Source organism: Vidua macroura, chromosome 4, assembly GCF_024509145.1.
Source record: "Vidua macroura isolate BioBank_ID:100142 chromosome 4, ASM2450914v1, whole genome shotgun sequence".
Taxonomy (NCBI): Eukaryota; Metazoa; Chordata; class Aves; order Passeriformes; family Viduidae; genus Vidua; species Vidua macroura.
Window position 1 is genome coordinate 11,440,304 of NC_071574.1, and position 19,593 is coordinate 11,459,896.

A 19,593-nucleotide genomic window follows, 5' to 3' on the forward strand; every position below is an offset into this window, starting at 1 on the left:
AGTTATATTGTGAAAGTTCATTTGAACTGTGCACTTTCCTTCCTTAGAAATACTCCTCCTCCATTTGGATACAAGATATAAGCGTTTGTGAGTTACACCTCCAGCCTGAGTTATTTCAGAAAGGGGGGGGTAATAGATCTTATATAATTATATAATTATAATTAATGTAATTATATAATTAATGTACAGTTTTTCAAGCTAGGGGAAACTTAAGCTCTGGAGGAATAAGTTTTTTCTATTATGTGTGTATATATATTGGTTAGGGTTTGACTGGTTGGTTGTTTGGGGTTTTGTTTGGGTTTCTCTTTTTATAATACTGATAGTTAACAAAAATTTCTGAAAAAATGCCTGGAGGAAAGTGCAAGTGAAGAATATCCATCCATGGGGATGTGCAGGCTCTGACTGATTTTTAGAGCTTTCTGAAATTTAAAAAATGAAAAAGGAATCTCACTAAAGATCTTTTTAAGTGAGACAAACAAATGGAACCATACCTAAGTAAATAGAAACTGAGGTCCTAAACATTGGATTGACTATATTTTGTGAAAAAATCTGAGGACCATGTGGTCTCCACAATAAACCTACTTTTTTTTCCCCCTTTTAAATCCTGAGGAACATATACCTTTCCCTGTGTTCTGAGCAAGACTGATGGTTGCATGGTCATTCCAGTTTCTAATGACACCATGCTAACTGGAAATCCATATTTAGGTATGTTGTGCAGCAGGTAGAGACATACCTTTTGTCATAGCAAAGACTGTAAAGTCTATTTCACAATTAGAGGAGAAAGGATAAAAATGTATCATATTAAAACAGGGACTAATAGGGAAATTACCAGAGGAAATTAAGATAAATTAGTAATTAATTAGACTGTAATTAGGAGATAATTAAGAAAATTAAGGAATTTAGGATGTACATTATATGTTCTAGCTAAAACAATAGTTCTAGTTCAAAATCTAATGTCATTAAGCACTTTTGTAATTCTCTGGGACACATTTCAGATACTGAAGTAGCAAAGTTGGCATTTTCAGGTTGGCCTTCAGCCAAAACAATATCTCTGTGTTCAAGAATAGTGGATATATTCTTCTTCAAGCAGAGTTGGATCTGTTTCTTGGGAACTGTTCAAAATTTGGGGAATGATGCAATTCCTGCACTGCAAAAAGGATTGGGTCTGAGTCCAGGGTTTTGAAGTGCCTTGAAGTAAATGAAGCCAGGATTTGGCATTTTGTATCAATCTTGCTGACAGCAGTGAATATTAATGTAAGAGATGGTGACAAACAGAAAACATTCCTGGCATTTCCAAGTCTCAGGATATGCTCATACTGGAATTTTATACCCAACCTGCTCCCGGAGTAGATAGTTCCAGGAAAGGTTGCTTAGGTTGACACAAAGGCAGGTTTCACAGCTGAAGTGATAACAGAAGCACTGATCTCTCACACTGATGGGCAAACATCTACTAATAGCAGAAGTAAGATCCTGTTTGTTTTCACTGGAATCCAGAGTTCTGGTGCCACGCAGATCTAACATTTACTTGGAATATGTATTATTTAGTACATTGCAGTTCAGCCCAGGTACAGCCAAGGGCAGGCATTATGTTCAGTTCAGAGCTTGTGGGTCCAACCTAACCATGCTTTTGTATCAAGCTCTTACCCTTTTGCAAAATACAAACCTCCATACACAAAGTGGGAAAAGGTCTGTTTGTAACAACTCTATGACATTGGACTTCAGCTATTCCAAAGCAATCCATTTTCTGACACACTTAACCAGGAGTAAATTTAGGTTTCAAATTATTAGGCTCAAATTAGCCTCTCTGCCTGTTATTCCCATCTGATATGAATTCTTCCTAGACCATAAAGCTACAGAGCTAAAGCCTGATTAAAAATAAAAAATGAGCATACGCTATTTTCTCCATGATGAAATAGCTCTCTCTCTTCGACGAGTATTAAACATGCAATTATGTTTGAAGACTGATGTCAGATAAATCCTGAACTTCTGTTCAGGCAGTGAGCTATATCTTTATATTCACTAGGTACTGCTTTGAGCCACAGGCCAGCTTCAGGAAAACTGTCCTTGTAGCTGATAAAGAGGACTGAGTAGTTTGTAAGATATGTCTGGGAGGTATCCCAAGGAAGAATTACTCAAAAATGTGCATGAAGAACCAGGGGCAAAGGTTTTGGTTTTGTTCTGTAATTCTCTTCCCACTCTCTCTTTCATCAGAAGTACATAAAAAATATATATAATACATGAATATAAAGAATCTATTATTTACATGGCATTAATTACCTGGATGGAAAACACACTTGCAAAAGAAATCTGTGTAAGAACCATGGGAGTGAGCCACTAAAAGACAATCATCCTTTAAATAAATATAACTACACCACAATAAATATAACTACACTGCAATAAATAGCAGCAGCATGCACTACAGTCAGAGAGGAGGAGTAGAATAATATGTTCAATTGTAAATCACTGTGCATGGAAATTTAGGCAGGCATAATACAATTACCCAATTGGAGGTCAAATGCAATTTCACAGGGTGAATAGCAGACTATGATCATGTATCTGTTTAATTTTTTTTTAATTTCAGAATGATCCAGCTATTATTTAACATTTTGAAATATATTTAATTTTTCTTATGCTATTCTGATGAACACAGTTAATTAATATAGCAGACAATTGTAATTTGCATTATTTTCACAAGTAACGCTTTAGTTAATGTTTGGAGTTTTTTATTCCAGCCCTACATTTAAACTAAAAAGGGAAGGGTACAAAGTGAACAGAGAGTATTAATCAGAGTAGTCACCTGAAATCACATCAAAACTACCTATAATTATAATGGGAATAGATGAATTTTCTGGAGAGGAACAATACTATAAGTAACAGACATGGGGCATTAAAATTATTTTTCTAACAAATATACATACATATATATATATATATGAGGAAAACTTCAGAGATATCTTACTAACCTATAAATCCTCCATGAGATATAAGAAGCAAAACAAATTCAAATTAGAGAGTCCAGGTTTCAACTTTCAAGTCCACACCAATTATCTCTCCAAGAGTTCTGGTTTGTGGTCAGTCTCAAGCTGGGTCTTGCAAAAATGGGGATCTTGCTCTTGAAGTCCTTCCTCATTCTAGTGTTTACTACCTACATTCTTTACTGTTATTTACTGATACTCGGAGTTCTGTTTTATTCCCTTTCCTTGAAGACCTTGATTCTGTAATGCGCACAAGAAACAAGATTACAAACAAAATGCCAGTGTTTTTGAAAATGTGAATTTTTCATTGTGTTGATTCAGAGTCAGAAGAACAACTCTAAACAGAAGTGCTTGGGTCAGTTTTACCTCTGAGACACTGCTCTAAACAAATCAACATTCATGAAAATGTTGCTATCCTTTCACTGGCCAGTTTCTGTGTTAGCTTTCAAAACCAACTAAGAATAAAAAAGTCATTATTTTTGAAGATGAGGTTTTAACTGATCTTTTAGGGGCTCATATACATACCTGATTTGTAGTATTCATATTGACACAAATAGTTATAACTTGCAAAATATAGTGCTTATCACAGAAAATTACATATATTGTTCATCACCCTAAAAACTTTTTGTTCTACCCCCACAAATACAGTGCTTCATCACTAAGACACTGAGTTGGATCAGTGCTGGCTTTTCCTGACAGTTCTGCACTACATATCTGTCTCATTTTGTTAGTTTAATAAACTGGTTCAGCTCAATCCCACAAGGACAGTATGGTCTCTGCTTAAAAAAAAAAAAAAAAGAAGAAATTAACAATATGATTCAGCTGATACATATTTTATAGCCATTCATCCATGCAGTACTTAGTGACTTCTTTTGGCCAGGAATCAGCAATGAGCAGCAGTGTGAAGCAACATTTTCTGCTGCATTGCTTTTGCCTTGTGAAGACTGGAAACAAATTAAAAATACAGCTCGGTTTTCATTAATTAAAAAAGTTCTTTGAAATAACATTTGCTGTGTTCATCAGCCATTCTTTGGGTGGGGACATCTATGCTGTACACCTGAAACAGATCTAGACCAGGCCAGTGACACATTGGTGCCTCTGGCCACATTGTTTTATGGGGCTGTCCTGGAATTAAAGATTTTTCTTCTGAGTGCAGACTGATAACATCATTGGAGTCATAAGCCTGCAAATAGGAGGTGAACTTGGCAGCATCAAAACTGAAACCATAGGGTAAAATTTATGTTTACTATACGTAGCCTAGTTGTTCAAAGAGCTGAGCATGTTGGCACCAGTCCAGCAAAGCACTTAGAGGACGGCTGGGACTCCTGACGTGCCAAGAGCTCACCCCAGCAATCAGGGCTTTTCTGAGCTGGGGGCTGAGAACACAGCACCCTGTAGGGCAGAACCCACCCCAGACAGCTGCAGCTCCTATTGGTACTTGCTGACAGCAGGAATGGTGGTGACCTACCCAGAGGGATATCAGGAAATGGGATGGTATATCAGGAAAATGAGGAATTCTTACATAGGAACTTCACCTAAGTTAATAAAGGTTTTACTGTGGCTTTCAACACAGATGTCATTTCATTTGGTTCTTCTGCCCAACTATTATTATTATTATTATTATTATAATTATTATTATTATTATTATTACTTTTATTATTATTATGTCTTATTTTTTATCTAAACCATTTTCCCAATTGAATTGTTCAATAATTGCATAGCAGGGCTTTGGCCACTGAAAGATGAAATGTTGGTCACTGAATAAATCTGCCCTTGAAACCTCATTAGCACCTTGTGTGATTGGTTTTGTTGGTAATGAGCTTGCAGTATATTGGTGAGAAAAGGAAAAAAACAAAGTTTAAATACTGAATAGCTCAAACTATTAACTTTTCTAAGAGGTTTACTTATGAGATGCTGGGAGATTTTTTTTTCTCTATGTGGAAAATGCGGTGACCAGCACTTGGATACATTGCTTGCATGCTTCTTTATGGCTTTCATTAGTAACAACCTATCCCCAGGTTGGAATATGATGAAAGATTTCACGGTTTTAATCCCTTAAATACAATATCCAGCTTTACATCTAAGAGCATGCCTACTTTTTAGCATAAAACCATCTAGAAGGGTGCTTACTAATGGGGAAACTGATGATATATTTATCTACTAGTTTTTCTATGTGTGCTTATGTGGCTTAGGAGAATGACTTGATGTCCCCAGAACAGAGGACCCACCTTATTCATCCCAAAATTTCTAAAACCCTGAGGGAAACTAGCAATACACTGAGAAGAAGATTCCACCGAGGAATTCTTTCCCATTTCCATTTGACAGTTTACTGGTTTTTTTTAATTTAGGCCACTCATCAAATCTCTGACATTTAGAAAATGGCTTTTCTACAAGACTAACAAGATCTTAAGCTAAAAAACCTTGTGTGAAAGCAGCAGACTTTCTCATCTTGATCCTAATAACTTGCTAGTAATAAACCAAAAGAGAAATTCAAAAGGATGATAATCTGAAAATAAAGAATGATGGGAAACAGAAGATTTCCTAACAGCAGGGAAAAAGCAAACATGATCCTAGTTTCACATGATGTTTCACCAGGAACCCAGAAGTATATTTTATTATATTTTTAGTATATTTTTAAAGATAAAATTCTATCAAAAATCACTCTGAGTACAGTCAATGTCTTCAGACTTCTGCTTTAGGGTGTTCCCAGTTCTAGTGAGATTTTTTTTCTGCCATATTCAAGTATGTAAATCAAAATTTTAATCTGAAAGCTTGTTATTTTTGCAGTGATTTTCTCTCTTGACTTCCCTCCTACATATTAGCCTGCCTCTTCATCATAAGGTAATTTTTAATTTTCCTTCCACTTCTGTTTCTCCTCTAATTCCACTATTTCAGAATAAAGGACATCCCTGTCCCCAGTCTTTCTGCTAATCATTTAAAAACTAACTTGTCAGTCCTAGCATAGCTCCATTCATATATCAGCTTGGCCCTAAAGATCTTTATGTAGATATTATATAGGTATTAGTCATCCAAAAACACAACCAAAAAGCCCTAGCAAAATAAATGATAAATCAAGTGTTGGGTATCAAATCTGCAGCTGTTATTCTTTGACTCTGCTTGTGCAAGTTTGCTTCAATATCATTAAGTGCCCCCTGCTCTCTATTTCAGTAATTTGTCTTTATTAATATCTCTAAAGGCATAAGTAACAAAGAAGTTTAAAAGATTCTGCCTCTTTTTTTCTTGTCTTCATTAAGTGTAATTTTCAGATGAACCAATATCTGGAGCCAAAACATACTTTTCATAGAAGACAGAATTACTTCCATTTTTCCCCTCAACCCTGCATCCTCCTTCTGTCATGCTCATACCTTACTCCCCACACCTACACGTATATTAACAAGAGTTATGGGACAGATAGCCCCAAAATTTATTTCTAGAAGAAACTCCCCGGTATGAAATTAAAATACAAAGAAAAAATCACTTCTATCCTTTAAAGGTAATGATGCTAGGAGGGAATTCTTTTTTTATCCTTTTTTTCAGTAAGGCTGACTACTTGCATATGATTTGCAGAATTCTCCTTGCCTTCCAAGCACAGACACAGGATATAAATTCATATCTTTCTGCCACCATGATGGCTTAATGCCAGGTGCTTCACAAAGTCCACAGTCTTATCTCTAAGCAACCTGTATATGAAAATGAAGTTTTAATTCACGTGGTGACACTTCCTACTACAGTGATTTATTTTCTTTAACTTTGGGCTAATAATAAACAGAAAATAGAAATTATTTTTGAAAATATAGTTGCCCAGTGGTTGTATAAAACACATATTGTAGTGGTAGAACAGGATGAGTGCAGAAGAATGTACTTTATTCAGTGTAGCTGAGAAAAGTAATAGAAAATTTCAGCCTAGAGGAAAGAGAGCCTTGATGGTTTCCATTACTCCGTCAGTCTTTTCCAACCTGCTGCCCCTGAGCCATAACTCACCTGCAGACAGATCAGTGAGACTTAATTGTCACACATCTTTATCTTTGCAAAGAAACGAAATCAAAGAGAGAGAGGCTCACAGAGAAGAAAAAAAGCACCTAAATTATATATACAGCAAGGTTGTAAATCAGCCTTCCCTTCTCTTTCCTACAGACTTACTTCCACCACCAGATAGGTCACAGTCAGGTTAGTCCTGTGAAGAGACAGAGCTTCCTCCCTTCCTCCCTTCCTTCCTCAGAACCTGAGCTGCATGTTGGCTTAATTTAGTCACTTGATTATAAAAAACAAAAAAGAAGCCTTGGTGTACGGCACACTGTAACTTTAATTTCCTCCAATAAAAAATGTAAAAGCTTATTAAAAAATTCTCATTCTGCTCCAGAGCCCTGAAACTAAATCATTGATTTCATAATCTTTAAATTTTAATTAAAACTAAACTCTCTCAAAACAAATTAGAAATACATAAATATCATGTGTTAAGAATACCAAAGGATTGTTCTGACAAGGTACTATGTCAGTCCCCCGTCTCTGTGGATAAAGCATGGTACATAAATGTGGTTTGAGGATTCCTCAGTCCCAGCTTTAGTTCATGATCAAAGGAGCTTGTCAAGTAAATGTCACAAAATTGTCACTGCATTAAAAATGAACATAACTTTTCTTATTTACTTTTTTTTAATTGGCTGAGATTATTGCTATTAGAAACTATTAAATGTTCCAGAATCCACCAGAGAATCCACTTGAATAGAAAGCCCTGTTACCCTGTGTGCTGTGTTCAGCAGGCTCCCTGCAGTTGGTTTTTGTGGGGAGGATAATGCCCCAAGGGGTACTCCACCATGACAAATGCCAGGAGAGTCTGCCTGGGAATAATGGGAGTATTGAAAACACTTTTTTTTCCCTCACAGACCACTCATCAAGTTTTAATTCTTATCTATCTGACACATAGGAGAAAAAAAAAAAAAAACTAACACAAAACCCAACCTTGAACATTATTTTAAGCGCAAAATGTTTCCACTGCCACGTGTATTTCACAATATTTTGTACTTAGAGTGGTAACAGTTTTTGAATTTTTTACAGAATGACAAGGAAAACCATTACAAAATTTGTAAATTTTAACTTAAAAATACCAGAAAACTTGGAGAAGACTGAAGGTTCAGTGAAAATTGCCACTACAAACTGTAATATACCTGGAACATGCAGCTTTATGGAGACAAGAAGCCTGAATTATTTTAATGGACTTCTTTGCTTCAGCAAAAGCTTGCCAAGCTAAGAACCTGTGCAAGTTTGAACCTCTGGAAATGATGCCTTGCATTTTTTGTCTTGGTTTCCTATGTTGCCAAAATCTGCAGACAAACAAAACATATTTTTGGTGAAGATTTAGCTGTAAAGATACCAAATAAAATAATTGTGAACAAAATAAGTATGTGTTCAACAGAAGATATCCCAAGGAAATCCTCACCAGCCCTCTTTAGTATTAGAAAATAAAATAATTCTAAATTCTTCTACTAGCTGCTCAAACATTCTCTAATTTCTGTAAGGAGGGCTCATTCCACTCGGTCCCCAGTCTTTTCTTGGGAGAATTTACTGGGTGCTGATTATTTTAAAATATTTTGGAATGCTTTAGGAAAAAGCTCTTAAACTATTTCCAAGACTAAAGTAGGGTGAAATACTGTTTCAAATACACAAACAATTTTGTAGCCCGTGCCTTGAAAAGCTTTAGCATTTCTAGTTGAGAAGCTCAGACCTGAAACGTGGGATTGTCTCTCTCTACATGGACTCGTCTTTTGTTGGATAGGGGAAAAAGCAAATGCTAAGGCCATGCTAAGGCTTTGATCACACTTTACATATGCTCAGCATTTTGGCAGATGATCTCTCCAAAGAGCCCATCTGCAGTGACCTGCTTGAAAATAGGTCTGCATGGGCTGTGTGGAATTCCATCCGTGGCTGCGGCAGCTAGATGCCACTGTGGCACAAAGCACTGGAACTGCAAGTGAAGATCCTTTTTCCTTCCCTTCTCTCTGTCTGCCAGGCACACAGGAGGAAGCTGAAAGCAGCCAAGCTTACACACAGACAGAACCAGGAACTGGACAAGTTCAGGAGCCTTAGTGCAGGGAAAGGTCAGGATTCGAGAGGGGTCCGTGCTGTGAAGGAATGAGAGAAGGAACTAGGCTCGGTAAAATACTGAAAAAATAAGCTAGGATTATGATTCTGTGAATTAGCATATAAAGTGAGCAGGAGCCAGGGAGTGGCTCAAGATATTGTGATTTCATACTGCAAAGTGAACAGGCAGAAAAGGAAAGAGAAACCAGGTCTGAGTCCAACATTCTTATTTCTATACAGAGCAGAATAGAAACTGAGAAATTTGGTGCCAAATTATTTGTTTCCTGAGAGTCTGCTACCTTAATGACAGAGAGATACACCCTGTAGATCTTGATTAGACACAATCATTCTGCTTACTATTCAAATATTCAAAAACTGAATGAGGAATGGAAGTGTGAAATGAAAAAGCAAGCCAAATCTCAGGCTCCTCTTTGTTCCATGCCTGGTAAAAAATAATTCCTTCACTTGCATTTTCTTCTTTTTGTTCCAAAGAAACCCCTGTATCATTAATCTGTGTAATGTTTCACATGACTATTTAAATGAACAATGAAAGTCTTCTGCCTGATGTGATAAATTTTTGAGTAGCTTATTCTATACGTGAGGGACAATGAAGAAAGAAATTGTACAACACATCCTACCTCTCTGAAACACTAAGTTGTACCATAAAAACAGCTGAAAAGAATCTGAAAAGTTGCTTTACTCTATGTAAAAAAAGGGTAACCTCTGATAAATGTGCCCCTGAAGAGAAATTAAACATCTTGCCTTAGAGCTGCTGTCATAGCCTGAACTTCTTGTAAATACTATTTGTTTGAGGGAGAGAGCTTGAGTTCGCTTTATAAAGCTAAGCCACTCAGCAGTAGTACTCGTCCAGTTGTCCTTGACAGCTACATTTTTTCATTACAATTATTTGCTTGGATTTAGAAGTTTCAATGTTTTGATCCTTATTACTGCAGATCTGTAAAAATGACAAAAACACCACAATATAAATTACCAGAAATTGAAGATATGGAGTCTGATGATTTCTGCTGATTTAAATTTTCAACACTTCTCTGAAAATATAAGAGAAACATTTGGCGAGTCCTCCCTTCTACACAAATGACTGTTCAGATAAGACAATGGAAGCTGTGCTGGAAAGTTATGTTGATCACTGGTGGGGACTTTATTTGAAGAATAAAAGCCCCAAAACTGCCCTAGACTTCACTGTAGTAGGTGAAAATATACATACATAAACAGGAAAGCCACACCCAACCCTTCCTTTGCCTCTCTCTCCCTTTGGGTTTAATATATCCTCTTGTCTTTCTGCAATTTCACAGCCTTTAAACTTTCCCCCACCTTGGTTTTCTTCATGTATTTCAAGAACCAAAGCAGCACCAGAGCTGGACCAGGCTGGTTTACTGACACATGGTTTGTTACCCATCACCAGGGACACACAGGCTCCTGCACTGCCACCAGGATAGTGCCTCTGCCTCTTCAGCAGCAGCTCCAGCCCTGCTCATTCCCTTCTGCAGGCAGGGTGCTGCCCAGCGGAAGAAGGGGTGTCTGACCCCTTGATGTTTCTGGTCCCACACGAGAGCAGAGGATCAGCACATAGAGAGCACTGCAGACAGAACAGCTCACCCTCGAGATGCAGAATGTGACTCAGTTCCCTGCTGCAGCTACAGCCATGCAGAGAGCATAAACTTCTCCCATCTTGGACAAACCCAGGATAGCTGGCTGAGCAGCACTCTGCTCCCTGACCTGCTACACTCCCTCAGAAACAGAGTTGACTAGCAGGAGATTTCTGCTGGAAAAGCACTGTCAAACCTTCAGGGAAAGGAACTGAATCTCTTTTTAGGTTTGTTTTAAGATTTTTTTGCTGCAGAACATGTTATGCTGTCCACATGAGATGGCTTCAAAGTTTTAATGCATTGCAAAGACTTTGAAATCTCAATCTGATATATGGCTGCTTCAGCCTGTGCTTCTTCCTACGTCATTATAAACTTGACCTTAATTAACTCTCTTAGTGAAATGGAGTTTGTTGATTCTCAAGGACAGTCTCACTGAAAAACAATGTTGCAATATCATTCAAAAGCTAAAGTAAGGCTGCTTTATAAAGGGATTTATACTAATAATCCTTGAATATTAACAGCTTCTTATTCTGTGAGGTTTTTATAAACTTATCTGTATAAGCTAGGATTGAGCTCTGTCTTTCTCAGCCTTAAAAAAAAAAAGTCTACATTTCCTTTAGAAAAACTAGTTATCTTTGGCAAACACTACATTGATTTGGTAAAAAAAATAAAATTAAATGTAGATTTAAAATCAAATATAACAGTTTAATTTGACCAGCTGTAAATAAAAAACAAATATCCCTGTCAAACCAGGATATCCAGTAAACACAGTAATTTCTACTGTGACTTACTAATAACAATGTTTGTCCCTTCACACTTTGAGTAGTATTATAGAGAGCAAATATATGGAGAAGATCCTTAGGGTGGATAATTTAATTTTAAAAGCCTCAATGGAAGAGTTGGGTGTGCCAGTAATGGCTGCCCTGCTTCATTTGAAGCTCTTGGAACATGCTCAGGGCTGATGGTGAGAAAGGTCTGTGTTAGCATCTGATCTTTATGCTACAAATAAGACATAAGATAACAGCAACCAGTCTTTCAGAATTCACTTTAAAGGTAGCATATTCTTCCTTATGGAAATAACTGAGACCACTCAAAACTAAATTGCTTTCTTTGTCCAGACTTTAAAAGTATAGGCTTCAGAGTTGATACTCACACATCTCTGTCCTTACACATCTCTGTGCCTTTCTTCACTTAGAAGACCTACAACAAGCTGTAATTATTTCTCAGACTATTTAGAGACTAAACAGAGATTATGAGTTAGTTTAACAATGAAAGCATTCATACAGAGCATGTAAGTACCTAAAGTTAGAAAAAAATCCAACTGATATTTTCTGAATGGCAAAAAACATTAATGTTTTTATCCCCATAAATTACAAACTATTTTATGGACATACAGGATACTTATTACCTTGCCATGAAGTACATTTTATCCTCTTGATTCTGAATAACCGTATGCATACATAGTACATATATAGCACAGTATGCATACATGATAAACAAGGAACTTTAAGACTTTTGCATAGTGGGGAACCACAGATAAAAGCTATCTTTTACCAGTGAGTTACTGTGCAAGCATTTCTTGGTTTTTGGTACTGTGCCTGAAATTTGCAGAACCTTACATTTTCATCCAGGTCTAGAGTATTTCTCATTCCAATTATTTTTCTACTACTGTGCTGAAGTATCTAAGTAAAAAACCTGAATATTTAAATATTGTGTCCACTACAAAGCATGTGTTACCATGGAACCTCAGTGGGAGATGAGGGAAGCACTGCACAGCATCTGAGCAGATGGTTCAGAGGGTGATGCTTTGCATTAGAAGTTTCTAGTCTTCTACTAAAGCCCAGTGCTGGGCAGGATGGCCGAAACTCCACATCAAGGGTAGTTCAGAGCACATAACCAGTCCTCTGCTGCTGGTTCTTCTTTTCTGCCTCTGTCAAGGTCGGGATTGAAAGCGCTCGAGACGATATTCTGTGTTTGGGCTCAAATGTTTATTATTTCTTATCTATGTCACAGTCTTACAAGTCATGAGTTCTACAGCATTCTACTAACAAGCTACAGAATGGTTAACTATCTTTCTCTACAAGGTCTTTTAAGGCTAAACTATCCAATTAAGAAATGACGCCTAAATTATTTTCACTTTTAACCCAAAAACTACTCACTCGAAATCCATGATGTGCAGTTTTCTAACCAATTACACAATACCACCCAAACTCATGAAGAAGAAGGTGAAGAAGGACCAGTCTCCGCCCTAAAACCTCCATCTTACTCTCTATATATTACTATATTCTAAAACCTTAAACTCTAAGTTTTCCACCCTGTGATATTACTCACTTCTATTCAAACTACACACCCATAATCCCAGTGCTATTAATCAATTTTGGAAGCCTTCACCATTGCCTCAGATCAAATGTGGTGTTCTCTTGTGGGTCTATGCTTTTCAGCAGAGAAAGTTTAAAATTCTCAGTAGCCAAGGTTCCAACACTCTGCCGCTGTTCCTGCACAACTAATAGCATGGACTGGCAACTTTGGTTCATCCAACACTCTCACCTGCCCTTTTGCAGAGAATCATTTCCCTTATGAATACAGCACAGAGAAAGAAAATTCATGTCATTCTTTTGGGTAAGATTCAGCAGGGTAGGGAGAGCTTTCTGCTCTGTCTTGTGCCCAGGGACCACCACCAGCTGTCAGTCCCTGTTCCTTTCACTTGTATTTTCTATGATTAGAGTGTTCACTTGTTGAAGTTATTGGAGATATTGGAGTTTTCTCTCATATGCCTACTAATATTAGCTATTTTACTTGAAAGTTAGAAAAAAGACATTAGACCTTAACTTGCTGATGTTAATGAAGACAGAACTATATGTTGTTCAAAGGGGAATAAATCTAAAACATAAAGTTAAAAGCTGCAATTAGCTTACAGTCAAATGCTAGGCCTGTTTACAAGCATCACTGTGTCTAGCTGTCACTGTAAAATTAATAATCATTTGCCCAAGTCATGCAGCCATATTAGCACAAGTCTGAGTTATTTCTCTCACACCAAAGGTGCACACTATGACCGTGACACACAGTACTCAAGTAGAAATGCCTCACTGTTCCTTTTTGTCTCTCACAAAGCTCTTCCAGATTTTGTGTGTTCACAGTAGCCTGGCAAAATTATTTAGGATAAAATAATAAATTTACCTACAGGATAAGAGACGCTCAGCTGTCCGAATACATCTTTATTGCAAAGATTTTGTGAATGGAATTGTTTTAATCATAATAACAAGTTTCCTTGACTGCTCTTTTTACCAGCTGTTCTAAAAATCAAATACTATACAGGCTTGCCACATATTTGATTTTTTTTTTAATACTGGAGGAAAGGAGAGGATCAAGACATACTTTAACTTAATTACCATGCCTTTAAAAACAAAGACAAACCAAAAAACCCAGAACCAAATAAAAAATCCCCCAATGCCAAACCAATTAAAAGATGAAAGGATTTAGCATGGTGAGCATTCAAAATCTATTCTATACCACTGATTTCCTTCTCCACCCTTCTCTTCACCAGGCTTCACCCTGGGCAATGATCTACTGACCACTTCCCTGCTGTATACACTTATATGTCAGTAAAGGCCAGACTAAACCACAACTGAGTGTGATGAAGCTGGGGACTATGAATCTGAGTACTTTCTTTCCAGCTCCAGATTTATCATTTTTATTTGCCATTCTGGCATAAACAGAGCATATTTTCTCTTTCTCCTATGACATATAACCTTTAGGACCTAGGACTCAATTTTTCAAATATGTCAAAGTGTTTAGCAATGCTTTAAAAGGTGACATTTTTCTATGCGGAATGTGAAGCTTTTTGATTGATGTCATTTTTCTGGAATACTTAACCAAACAAGAAAGCCTAACACAGCTGGAAATGGTTAGCTTTAGTTCTTCGTTCCTCATAATATCATATAAATTGTACAAGCTAATTCTATTTTACTTTCTCAAATAGCTTAATGTAAGTACCTTCAAGAAAATATTTACTTTTTCTATGTCTTTGTATAAATTTTAAAAAAGGACAGCTGCTTTAAAATCAAAATGATGAAATATACAATAAATGTGGGCAAACAGCTGAGTGTATCTTTCCTATTTTTGCTATTCTAAAGTGGAAGAACTTGACAATTTTCCTTAGGTAGCGAAGTTTTGACATGATTTATTTTAACCCAACTCTATTTATTTTTGCATGTTTGTAGCTAAGAAAACACGGGGTTTTTTTTCAATTCTAATATCTGTAAGAATTCCATATGATATATCCAGTACTAAATATACATTTAATTGCATCCAAAAATTATACATTTTCTTTTCAGAATGTTCTAAACATGCAGAGGCTGGCAGGCTGAAAATAACATTTACAAATGAGAAGCCCATGTTGTGCTTTCTTTTTTTTTTTACCAGGAAAAAGAATGACTCCCTTAAAATTAACAAAATGCAAGAACATCTAACTTGCTAAAGGTATGAGAATTTCAGCTGATCATTTCCTGAATGATACCTGACTATTAATTTTTTAGCTGAAAGATCATTGACTAAATATTTTACAGAGGGAGAGTACATTTATCATCCTGCACGTGGTGAAGGGTTTCTCTTGAATAAATATGACCAGTGAAACAAATGAGGCAAATATTAACTCCTTTAACAGCACTAAAAGGACAGGCAGCATAGGTAAAAACTTCTGTGGGAATGAGCCTATCCTTATGAAAGCACCTCACGAGGAAAAATTATAAAAAGGAGTGATTTCTATTAATATAACTCAACATCCCCTCACTTGACTTCTCAAGCCTGATGCTGAACAAAGCCTGCAGGAACTAGAGAATGAGGACCAGCACTCTGTATCTTAGAGATGTGGGTTCATATATATATATATAGACAATCTAGAATGTTGCATTCTAAAATCTAAAGTTCAAATTTAAAAAATAAAATTCAAATTTAGACAAATCTAAATTTCTGTCTTTGTTCAAGAAAGCCTTCCCTGTGATCCCAATACTTACTTTATTTCTGAGTAAGTGTTGTAGATACAGGCACTTAGATGGCTAAGAATAAGTTTCATATTTTCAGATTAAAATTACTAAAATCATGCCAGACAATGCAGAAATTCCAGACAATGCCTATTAATCCATTATTAGAATATGAACTGCATTATTAATATAGATTTTCTTCTTGTTAAATAATACACTTCCATCTGTGATACATGGCCACCTAGTGACTAATTTAAATTGATTGAAACATTTATGTGATACATACTGTTAATTACATTTCACCTTCACCACTTTAACATATTCTGAAACAACTGTCATGAATGCAGCACTCAGTTGTGACTGGAGGCACTGACATGATAAAGACTTGATGTAAACTGGGCTTACAATTATATTAAAATATTATTATGAAAAAGTCAAAGACAGCTCCATTATTTTTAAAAAGGTGGGCATGTATTCTTGTTTGGGAAAAAATCAATTAACATACTTAATGAGGAGCATGTTTGCATGTTTTGTTTTTTTTTTTTTATTGAAATCTAAGTTCAAGAAGGAGTTGCTTTTTTTTTTTTAATTTTCCAATTTCTATAAAGTATGAACTTCTTTGATCAAATTCAGCTGAAACTAAGGACTTTTCAGAGTCTGAGAAGTTCCTTCTGGTTTTGGCTTCTGTGAGGTTAGGTAAAATTGATTACTTTTTACATTTCAGCAATTCCAGGTTTTATTCTAAACTACAAATACTCACATGGTCCTAACACGCATCCTGATGCTGCCTTTTCACATGGTGTTTTTCCTTGATTTCTTGCACCACATTTCCAAAAAAAAAAAAAAACCAAACCACCCTCCCACCCCCAAACCACCACCAAAATGGTATTTGAAGTTGCAAATAGGAATTTGAATTCTGCACATTAAACTGTCAAGTTATTACATCCGTACTGAATGCTCACTGATCTCTATTCAAACACAGAGAGATTAAAATCCAGGCTGCTTATTTTGAATCCTATCATCTTAATTATAGATGCACATTGCTAGCAAATTTTGTTTAAACATACCATTTCTTCAGAGTGTATTGTGAAATGCACACAACTGCTACTAACCACCATGATTGAAATAAGAAATAGAAATGGGAAACTTATTTATTACCTTGCCCTACCTGATTTTATTGCTGTAATTCCCCTGTTCTCATCAGATTCAAGAACCACACATTTGTACTTGCTAGTGAGCTGAACATGGACCAGAGAGGTAATTTGAAAAGTTACGATGACATTTGGATTGGTGGTCTCTTGGACTCCCGCTTCCAATAAAATAACCATACAGCAGTGAAATATGAAGAAGGAAAAATATCCAAGACCTCCAGGTGGAGACGATGGAGAAGGAAGATTAAATAAGCATACAATCCTGACAGTTCTTTTTTCATTCCTGACAGTTCATGGCATTTGAAGGCTTCAGTATCATTAGTCATGACACAGTGCACTTCCCCTTTCTCTCAAGCTTTCCATGCATTTTTGAGCTACTTTCTCTTGTAAAGTTTAAATGTATAATTGTTTTAGTATTGCTTTTTTGGAGTTTTAAATTAAGCTTTAGTTTTATTTTCTCTCATTGTGAAGTTGGTTTATTTATGGGCTAGTTATGAATGAAACTTTGACAGAGTGTAAGAAACTAAATTTGCTACTATGGAGTAAAGTATTGTTTCCACTATGTATCAAATTTTCATTGTGATACATTCTGTCATATTACCTATTCTCTGTTCATAATTACAAGTTTAAAAAAGCTCTGGTGAGGATGAAAACAAACAGCAGCTTTCCCCAGATAATTATATTTGACCTTTACTTGCTGCGCAGTTTGCAGCATAAAAGTGCTGGAAGTAGCAGGAGTAATCTCAGATAATGGGTGTTGTTCAACAAAGAAAATACTTCAGAAGTTGCAAGTGGTAACAAAAGAAAATGGTGTTTTCTATCACATTGTTTGTACCAGTTATCATTTGAATCACTACCCAGCTGGGGCCAGTTCTTGATGTGTTTCTGTTTTACTGCTGCATTCCTTCTCTGAAGACCTGTAACCAACCAAAACACATCAGTAATCATCACAATTCATTTCTTCTCCTCTTGGAAAACAAAATACCCTGAAAACTTATTTTCTTATCCATCTATGTTGAATAATAAGATGGCAGGGATGTCTTTCACTAGGCCAGGTTGAAATGAGAAATTTTATTTCCTCCTCAAAATATGTAAGTAAAATACGATACAAGAAAAGAACATTACCTACATGATTCTTGCTTTCGGACTGGATGTTTCATAACTCATATGATTAGACCAATTATCAATTCAAACAGCCCTGACAGCCAGGGACAAAAAGAGGAAACAGGATTCATTCTCAGCTGGTCATATTTTGAGAGGTGATGGTACTGTCCTCTCTGTAAAGAAGAAATTATAGGGTTAACAGATTCCTTGATGTGAAGCTCCAAAATCATCATCAATCCAGCAGCTGAAATAATTTAGATCATAAAGATTTACAAGTTAGAGCACACCTTCCTCAGATCTGGTTTGCATTAACAATATATTTTTAAACACATACAGATGATACAGAAAATACTACTGGGAATACAGAGGCTATTGGAGGAGACTGGTCATAATATTTTCATTTTTGATAAAAGGTTTCTAGAGTTTAACAAATCAGATTATCAGGAATTTGAGAGTCATTTTCTGGTCAGAAGACTTCTTGACAGTCATTTGGACAAATCTATAGAAGAAAACAGACTTTTTGGTTAACCTCTATTGTTCTTTTGGATTAGTTTTAGGGCAGTGAGCATCTCCAGAATAGTCAATTTTATAAAATATAATGTCAAGCTCACTAATCACTTGCCATTTTTACATATTATCCTCCAGAACACTCATCTAATATCTCTGCATAAACCTACTTCTGAGAAAATTTGTGTTTATTCTTTGCTAATGGAATTAATTGCAATATGCATTCCCTATTGTAAACAACTTATATGTTCCTTAAGCAATACAAAACACATTTTCTTTTCCATCTTTGATTTACTAAGTGCCAAATAAGGAAAGTATTCACAATCACACAGGTCAGAACCAAGATCACCATGAAATATTTCATCTTCCAGTTAAAAAGCCAAGTAACAGTTATTGATAGAAGCGGGAGTACAATATGAAGTACAAAAATGGAAATATGAGGGTATAAGCATCTAGTCAAATTTCATTCTATTTAAAAATTTCTATCACTCCTACAGTTCATGCCACCAGATGTTGACTTGCTTGTGTAACAGTAGAAGAATATTAATTGTTTCTAATGAATTTTTTTAAATTACTGAGCACAAGAAAACCTTGCTTTGTGCACACTGCTTACACAAATCCCTTCCACTGAATGCATATTTATTTAGTGTCTGACATGTAAATTATTCTAAAGGGAGAATGCTGTTTTAACGCAGGGTGTTGAACATTCCAGCTCTCTGAAAGTGAAATGCCATTGCTGTTCCTAATTAAGCTATTTTCCTTTTAAGTTTTCCAGAGGATGATGTGAAGGATGGCAATATTGATGAAGATTAATTGGACTGAAACTAACAGTGATAAAGCTGTAGATAAGGTTATTCTGCTGGGTAGCAAATGAAAATTACAGCCATTTAAAAGCTGAATACTTAAAGTCTTCACATACTTAGCATTAAAATGGTGTACAATGGGAAAAAAAATCAGGAAATACACATATTTCAGATATTGGATATGTTGGCACTCCACTCAGTGAAAGAACAAAGTGAAAATGCAATGCCAATTTCTAAATAAATTAATAAATAAAATATACATATTATTTGAATGGATTATTTTGCTTTGTCTGAGAACTTGATAGACCTATTTAGCCAATATCATTAAAAAAAATATGGTGAACACAGTTTTGTCCGAGCACTCTCACTAGAGTGCTATAAGGATACCAAAC